Genomic DNA, 9096 nt, shown 5'->3' with positions numbered 1-9096 from the left:
TATGATGGGAACTGCTATATCTTATTCCATAATACAGTGAAGTGATGGAGCTGTATATCTACAGAAGGGCAAACTGTAAATGAACTGAAATATGATAGTTGATTTTACAGTTTTAAAGAGTGATTTATTACTGTTTAAACAAAAAAAAAGGCAACACAGGGGCAAAGCCAGCATAGGATGAACCTGAAAATGCCAAAGCATCAGAACACCAAGTCACTACTATACAATCAAAGTATCACAAAACAGAATCATAGAATGGTTTGGGTGTCATTCAACTCCTTAGAATTATAAGAAGAATGGCCATGGTCATATTTAATGGATTTATTTTTTACTCAGTTTTGTCACAGAAGATGATGATAGTGTTCAACCACTGTGAAGCCTCAGTTGTTCACAGAACTCAACACTGACTTGAAGAAACACATTCTGGTTTAGCAGCTTCGAGACTCTTCAGTTTAATATTTTGGAAATAGGAAAGCTATAATTGTTTTTAAAACATGTCAGTAGAATATTTCCCTGCCTTCTCAGGATTGCTCATCAGTTATAACAAATTATTCATTCTACATCTCAGCTGAGTTAAATAACTTTTTTTTTTAAATCCCACAAAATGAAACACAGAAAGCTAATTTGAAGGATTTGTCCTTTCTGATATACATCTTAAACAAGATCTGAATCAGGACAGTCCATTACACAGCGAGACTTTTTCATTTTCACCCTCATAACAAGCCGCACCGGTCCCTGTCAGGGTCCTCTGTGCACACACTCCATATAATCTTGCTCACCAGCCTGTTTCAGTCCTAGAGCAGCCAAGTAAGAACATGTGCAGTCAGGAACACTTGGGAATAGCAGCCCAGGATCATCACTGAAGTCACTGGGAGGGCATTTGGCCCATTAACTCAGAAATATAGGAAGTTTCCTGATGAAGCGACCGCTGCAGAAGAGTCAGATTATCTCAGCTCACACTCTTTCCTCAAGGCCCATACACAGCACTAATCAGTATCAGATGGGAATCTCCAATAAAAAAATAAAATATTCCTCTTTTGACATTGTTACTGACAATCTCAGCTTTGGCTTTGGGCTGGAAATCACATCCCACTTACCACACAAGCCATGAGCAAATTCCTGCCTCCTCTCGCATTATAATTTCCAGATGAGAAATAGGAAGTCTATAATCTCAGCCCCCATGGTTAAGACTGTCGTGGGGATCTCAACTTCTCCAAAATTTAGCACAATTTACCCAAAACATCCCTTTATCCACTTGATTCTCAGTTCCTTCAGAGCCTGCTGCAGCAATCTGTCCCTATTCAGCAAAGCTTTTATTCTCGTACCTAATAACAGCTGCATTTAAGCTCGTTCTGGAGGGCAAACATGTCTTTAAATGCTGTACTGAAGAAAGAAATCTAATCTGTGTCTAAAATAACCAACTGGACTAGGATCTTGCTTATAAAGTATTTTCAAACGTTGAAAGTAAAATAAGCACATTAAGAATTTTTTTCAGGGTGCATTTTTCTTGCTAGAGTCTGGTGAAAACAGTATTGCTGAGTGCAAACTGTGGCTTTTCCTTAGTTAAAAATTGGTGGAAATCATATTCTTCACTTGATGTAAAACATCTTTCCTTCATAACAATTATTTTTTTACTGTGATATTTTTAGTTTTAGATTTTTCATTTTATGATGGAAAATGCTAATATTAGTGTTTCAATGCTAATTAGTATTTAAACTGACTTGCAACTACTAGGATGTTAAAGATAAGGTGAATTATTACAGTGTTTGTTTAAGGGATAGGGAAAGGCCTCAAGTTTAGCTTATTTTTTTTAATTTTCCATAGCAGATTATTGTAATGATGGAAACACATTCCTCCAGTCAGAGGCTGTCTGAGGACAAACTGATCCTCACCTAATTTAGGGGACACCATCCTCCTCGACTGATGTGGAGCAAAGTAACATTTATAGCTTCCTATGGGAATTGATTTACATGGCATCAATCCTTTGAGTCAATGCTGCAACCGTTTTATTCTCATTTTTATTTTTGAGTCAGAGGAGAGTTTGTTTTGAACTAATACGTGTTTTACATGGTCACACATTCCCCCACTTCTGACTCTTTCCTAATTAAAAATGGTTATCTTTTCCTATTGCTTTCAAAAGCAATAAATTGACCCTGACTTCAGGGGGGACAGGAATCAATCCAGGCTTCAGGAAACAGAGCAGTGTCAGCTGACAGATGATCTCAACACCAAAAGCCTCCCAGCCTTCCAGAAGTATTGGGAACCAGAAATGCTGTTAAAATATGTCTACGCTTAAAAGCAACACACTGAATTTTCTATCCAAGAGATCCATTTTGGTCCAACATCTCCTTGCAGAAAGGACAGGCATCACCAACATCACCATCACCAACATCATTTCACTATTCCTTTAGGAAGACAGATGTCAGTTCTCCCCACCAATGTTTCCAATAAGAAACAAAACAAAACACACAACCAACACATTCACAGAGATTAAACTTTTTGCTTTTCTACCTCTCCTGCATAATGGCAGTGACAGGTAACTCCATTTAAATCACTTTATGCCATCTATGGGCTTGTCACTGAGCGTTTTCAGAACATCATTTTGTAGTTAATGGCAGTGACGGGTTAACTTGATTATCTTAGAGGTCTTTTTGAACCTTAACTACTTCATGATTCTATCACTGCTGAAAATCCCATTGTCCTGGAAATACAATGGAGTGAATGAGTGCTGGAACACACCCAAGGAAACCTGGGAAACACCAGCCTTTGACTTCAGTGATTTATGTCAAAAATACTATACCTTGAGTTTCCCGCTTGATTAGGGGATATGAGTGAGAAACATGCTGCATTAACACACATAACCTTCTGTTTAGCAATACCACTTGATTTATATAATATAAAATAAAACTTTTTTATATATAAACATTTATATAACATTTATATACATAACATTTCTGATCTGCTTAATGCCACTACATAGATACATAATTTTACCACTAATTTGTTTCCCTGAGTCATTTTCTGAAGCTGAAGAACCTCCTGCTTGACTGCACAGCGATGTGGTCTGAAAGCAGAAAGGGAGCGTGAAAGAGGAAAACAATGTAGTTTTGCTCTAATGGTTGTTCCTGCCATAAAACATAGATAAACCTTTTGCAATCTCATACAGTTTTTATTGCTCTCAGAAAAAAAAAAGAATCATTCTGTTATACACAGTGGCTGTAATAGAACTGGATGGAGCAGGCTAGTTTCTCTTTCCATTTAGGAATGCCCTTGGTCACTAGGAAAAGAAGGAAAGCTGAGGGAGAAAACTATCCTGATCTGAGTTTATCCAAACTGAAACTGCAGCCTTGTCCCAAACTGGGGAACAACAAACAGGATGTCACACTCAGAGGGTTTTCCCTCCCTTGGCACAAACCCCCATGGTAGTGGTAGTAAGACATGTATTACAAGCCTGATAGCCAAGGAAAACCAAAATGTAGCCCCTAAAACAGCCATTGAAATAAAAAGTTGCCATGAACCCTCAATATTAATGAAGAAAAAAAAGAGTAGCCCCCACCTCAGCAAGGCCAGCACTAGACACATATAAACAGACACAGGGAGCCCAGGCTTCATTCTTTTGGACTTTTCTTGGGAGTTCTGGAGTGGGCAGAAATTCTCTGCCAGATTGTCTGTTGGGCTCTGACCTTATTTCTGTTTTCCCTTTTGCGGCTCCCTTCTTGCATGATGTTAGGAATTTCTTCACCTGGCACATTCCAGGGCAGTGGGATTTAAAAGCCATGTGGATGTGGCACTTGGGGACATGGTTTAGTGGCAGCCTTGGCAGTTAATGGTTGGACTTGATCTTAGAGAGCTTTCCTAATCTAAATGATTCGATGAATTCTGGGCTTGAAGACAAACCAGATACTGAAACTTATCAAGCATATTCGTGTGATTTACAAATCTGCACTCCAAGTTCAACACTTTCAAGGGAATTTTATTCCTAACTGGGTATCACACTTTGTCATGATCACAGATGACAAGCAGTGCTTCAGTAAGAATTTTCTGAATATTTAATCATGAGAGTCATGCCACAACCAGTAAGCACTGGAATGATCTGACTTTAGAAGCAGTAGGACCAAGATACCAGCAAAAGTGTTTCTGAGCAGCTTTTACAGTCAAATAGCTCACAGTCATGTGTGCATAAAACAATACATTTCACACAAGTAAGGCATAAAGTACAGAAAAATCCATCCTGAATATTCTTGTTTTCAAATGAAGGCAGGCTGGCCATAGTATGGTCATTATTGAGTGTGTTTTGCCAAAAAATCTCAGCAATCAACCTTTCATAAACCAGTGTTCATGAAAAAAAATCATTTAAAAAGTCAAATGTTTGCATATTGTTTAAAAACAAATGGAAAATGCGTGGATGCAAATATTTGAACAAAGAATTCCCCTGGTTTTCTCCAGTCAAGAAGCAGGCATTGCATACAATATATGTGGCCAAATGCATTCAAATAACAGCTCAAATCTTCAATAATCATGGCTAGTCACAACATGAATAATCCTCATGTTGAAAAAAATGGAATATATTTTAGAGCAGTTCTGTAAAATAAGAGGAAGAAAATTCACCACAGAGAAATTCTATGCCCTGTTGTAACTTCCAAAGTTACAGTTTTCCATACTGTAGCATTAGTCTGACTTGGTATTTGCAATATAATTTAAAAATCAGTTTTTCCTTACTTCAGGTTTCCAAGCAGTGAAATTCCCTCTTTCCCTGTCCCCTCCCCTAGGGATCACTGCCTTAATTAAAACTTATAGGATCTTCATGGTAAAGGACAGTAACATGTAAGTAAATAAAAGTATATAGTTATATTATAAGTAGCCCTTTTAAAGGCTTTCCACTCTTTAGGAATTGCCTAAAATTGAGTGCAGATTCACAGGGATTCTGTTTTCCTTAAAAAATTATACAGAATAATTTAAAAATACCAGGTTTTGTGTGTTCAGGGTATTCCTGTATAACAATCTTTCCAGTATTCTTCCTTCAGAATCACTTATGGCAGGCTAGCACAAAATATGTCATTATTTCATATGACATTGAATAGAATTAAGATGGAGGTATCTCCTTTTATTTTCTCAGTTTTAGACTAGAAACATTCTTTTTTTATTTGATTCTGGTTTTCACTCTTGAGATTTTTTTTTTGTGCACATAGTAGTGAACAGCTTGAAAATGTGCGTTGACTTATCACAGGGATGTGGGAGATAAAACTAATTTAGCCACAACAAACATACAATGACAATAATTCACTGTTGCTTTTGAGACTGATCTTAAAGATTTTAACTGACTGACCTACCCTTCAAGTCTCCAGTTGAAAGCTGTAAGGGAGGTTGTGAAGAAAGGAAATCCACAGCCAACTTTACTCTCAAGTCTTAGTCAAGAAGAGGCACCAAATCCACCTAGATGGTGCACAACATTCATATATATATATATATATATATATATTCCTTTATAAATCGTGTCGATATTCTCTTGAACACCTGTTTTATCCCAATTGGCAGATATAGCATTTAACTGAGAATTTATGGGGATGGTCAATGCTGGGTCTCAAATAATAAGGCAGCAAAGTAGGTCATTTTTGTCTTAATCCCACAGTGAAAGACAGATGAGTTTTTTCTTGGAGGTCTTTACACAAAATCCCAGGGGAAAAAAATGGTGCAATTGTTCATGGGAAGAAAGGTAAATGCAGTATAACTGAATTTGAACTTATGATGTCGCATTTTGCGCAGGTGACAGGTCCTTTAAGGGTTTTGGAGAGTCTGGTTCACATACCAGCTGTGGTTTTTAGAGTCATAATCTCATCTCAGAGTTTTCCTTCCTCATCAACACAGCATATTCCAGTTTTCTGGCTATTTTTAAGCAATGGTTTATTTTTTAAATGGTGCTTTAAAGACAACTTCAATCTGCTTGGAATATTTTGTTTGCATGCTGCTTATCAGGTTTTACATTCGGTAGAAGTTAATAACAGAAAAGTGGATTAAATGCAAAAGCAGCAGAATAATAATTCCCAAAAAGCACCATTTGTTTCTATAATTCAAAATGTCGTATATGGGGGATCAAATCACTTATTCAGTCAAGCTGAGTTGTATTTGTTTATTAAGTTTTACACGTGTTACATGCAACGACAGTGATTTCAAGTTCTGTAGTTTAACTTGCATTAGAAAGCTGGGATATGTGTTATCATTAAAACAGACACTAAATTCCTGTTAGCACAACCTAAAAGTTAAAATCTTATCTAAATTTCATCAACAGTGTCTTTGCAGTAGATTATACTGATGAGGGAAATGCAGTCATTTGGTTTGATTGCTAGAAGGCTCAGAATACCTTTTTTCAATTTAGATTTTTTAATAGTTGCAGTTACTGTTAAAAATGTTGATAAAGTGCCTTTTTGCTCTAAAAAAAATAAATTGCAATTGAAAAGGTTAAGAATTTTTCCTTACTGTAAAATTCTTCCTTGCTGTCATGAAGAAATTTCTAAGGCAGCCAACAAGAATGTTCTAATTCTTTTGTCCCCATTTCTCAAAATATCAAAATGATGTTATGTGCCTTGTTGTCCCAGATTGTCTGTCGGGAGATTGGAGAATAGATCATTTTATGATAACCCAGAAATAATGAGCCAAACACTATCCCTAATTGTAATACCCACACTCCTGATATCAGCTGGGCTGGAGGTGCTGTGGCAGAACACAGAGTTTGGGTTGGATTAGCTCTACAAGAAAATTTATAAAATATTTGCTGCATCTTTGATATTTGCAGTGCCCCATGAGGGCTAAATATCAACCATCAGCATTAAAGTGAATTTCAGTGCAGTGGCACAGAAGTCTCTAGAAGGGCTGTAACAGACTGGATTTCCTCAGGGTCTGACGCAGCCCAAACATGTACAAGTACATCATTATCTACTATCTGTGCTCATGACAGCGTTCACTGGACTCACCACTTCTGCCTTAATGCTGTAATTTTAAACCAGGCTCCAGCCTTTTGACTATTTCAAGTATGTTCTGCACATGACAGCACATTTTTCAACCACCTGCAGTTACTTAAATGCCATATGTATATTTTTTCATATATATATATTTAAATATATATGGATAGTCAGGCATTGGAACAGGCTGCCCAGGCAGTGGGATTTAAAAGCCAGGTAGATGTGGCACTTGAGGACATGGTTTAGTGGTGGGCTTGGCAGTGCTGGGTTAATGGCTGGACTCTATTTTAAAAGGCTTTTCCAACCTAAATGATTCGATAAATATATATATCATATCACACCTACAACCTTTATAAAGTCTCTCCTTCACCCTGATGAAAATACCTTCCTTTGCCAAGCAGGCAGCTGTGGGAGGCTTCCCTTCAGAAAGCTGCTTGGGCACTCCTATGAAATGCGAGATACCACATTTCAGAACAATTTCCAGACCTCACAGAGTTCCCAGAGAATTAAAAAACCTCTGTGCTCCTTAGGAAACAAATTTGCTGCCCATCCAGCGGGTGACAGCTCATAAAGATACTTGAGCCTACCCCATGACAGTTGCTAAGTAGGAACCAGCTGTCACCTGCCTGGGCTTTGCTTCTACTACCTCAGAAGATCCTTATGGAATCCTGCTCATAATGACATTGATATCAGGTGAGTATGGAAATGGTACATTTACCTATATCCAGAGGGGTCAATAATTAGGAAAGCCCTTATGCTTTCCTATATGTTGCATCCAATTTAAAGCAAACAAGAAAAGGCTTTGCACTGCCAGGTTAGATCCCTGGAACACCTCCCAGCATTAAATAATTAAGGCTCTCCACTTTCCCATCCTCAGTGGATGTGGATATCACTTGTTTTACTGCACTGTGAAATTTGAACAGTGGAAACAGCAGAGCTCTGAGGCAGCACTGGCACAGCCACACATCACCGGGTGAGAACTGAGCAAAGCCAGGCAATATGACCCAAAATAAAAGCCTGCCCATCCAGGCACAACTCCTCCATGAAAAACACAAGAATGTGAAGCTGGTGACCCAGCATTTTTGACAGCCAAAGATGCCCCAGACTTAAAGTTGAGTTTCTCCCAGGCATAAGAGCAACAAAAGTAGGAAAAGGCCTCTCTTTCTTTGAGAGAAAGCATAACAAAATTATTTCCTATGCCTTGAGTCAACCTGTTGCAAATGCCAACCTCCGCCAAGTTTGTGACACTTGTGGAGCATGACCACAAGTTAAGTGCTTTGAGGCTTTTAAAGGGAATAAAAACTAAAGCAAAAGTGCCTTAAAAGTACCAACAGAATTCCTACACTATTAACTCTTCCCAAAAACAAACACATAAACAAGGATCAATAAACATTCTCTTTTTTAGAGCAGATTAAGTCACTCCAAAGTATTTTTCAACCAAATTACTACCCATGTTTTTAAAGACTTCAAAGAGCCCAGCTAATTATACCCCAGCCATGGCTGTATTGCCTATTGTCCCTTCTCCCATCAAGCATCATTTTAAGTGAGACATCCTTCCATTTGGCTGCAGAGCTTTGGAAGTGCTGGCATGTGGCTCTGGAGATCCCTTTCCCATCTGTTCAAATCATTTTTATGTTCCTGGGCTGAAAGTGCAGTTGTTGTACTCTGATTTCTTCAAACACCCATCTGAATGCTTAATTTGACTGCTGGGAGGAGGCTTGCTGATTCCAGTGTTCCTTATTCCACGGACACACAAGTGTTTTTCATATCTGTATTCTGCTGTTCCCTACCGATGTAAAGCGGATATCACTCTTCTCACTGCCTAAGTACTGGCAAACAAATTCACACCACAATGATGGTACAAGTGCAGCTCACTTGATTCTCCATTATTAATGTGCCAAATGAACAGTTTATCAGAGATGATACAGCCAAAAGAATGGAAATCAGCTACTGCCTGTGGCTTTAAACTGAAACTGGAACACAACATCCAGAAATGCATCACTTTTAAAGTGCCTCTCTATGGCTATCACAGACAACAAGGAAGAGGATGCAAATGGCTCTAAATTACTGTATCTAAAGCTTTGATCTAGTTGAAATAACCCGGTGTTTTACAGATCATTCACATATTAAGTGGCAGGTG

This window comes from Pipra filicauda, unplaced genomic scaffold (assembly GCF_003945595.2).
Source record: "Pipra filicauda isolate LSUMZ 115617 unplaced genomic scaffold, ASM394559v2 scaffold45_size4122338_pilon, whole genome shotgun sequence".
In the NCBI taxonomy this organism is placed as follows: domain Eukaryota; kingdom Metazoa; phylum Chordata; class Aves; order Passeriformes; family Pipridae; genus Pipra; species Pipra filicauda.
Note: the sequence above shows the minus strand (reverse complement) of the source record.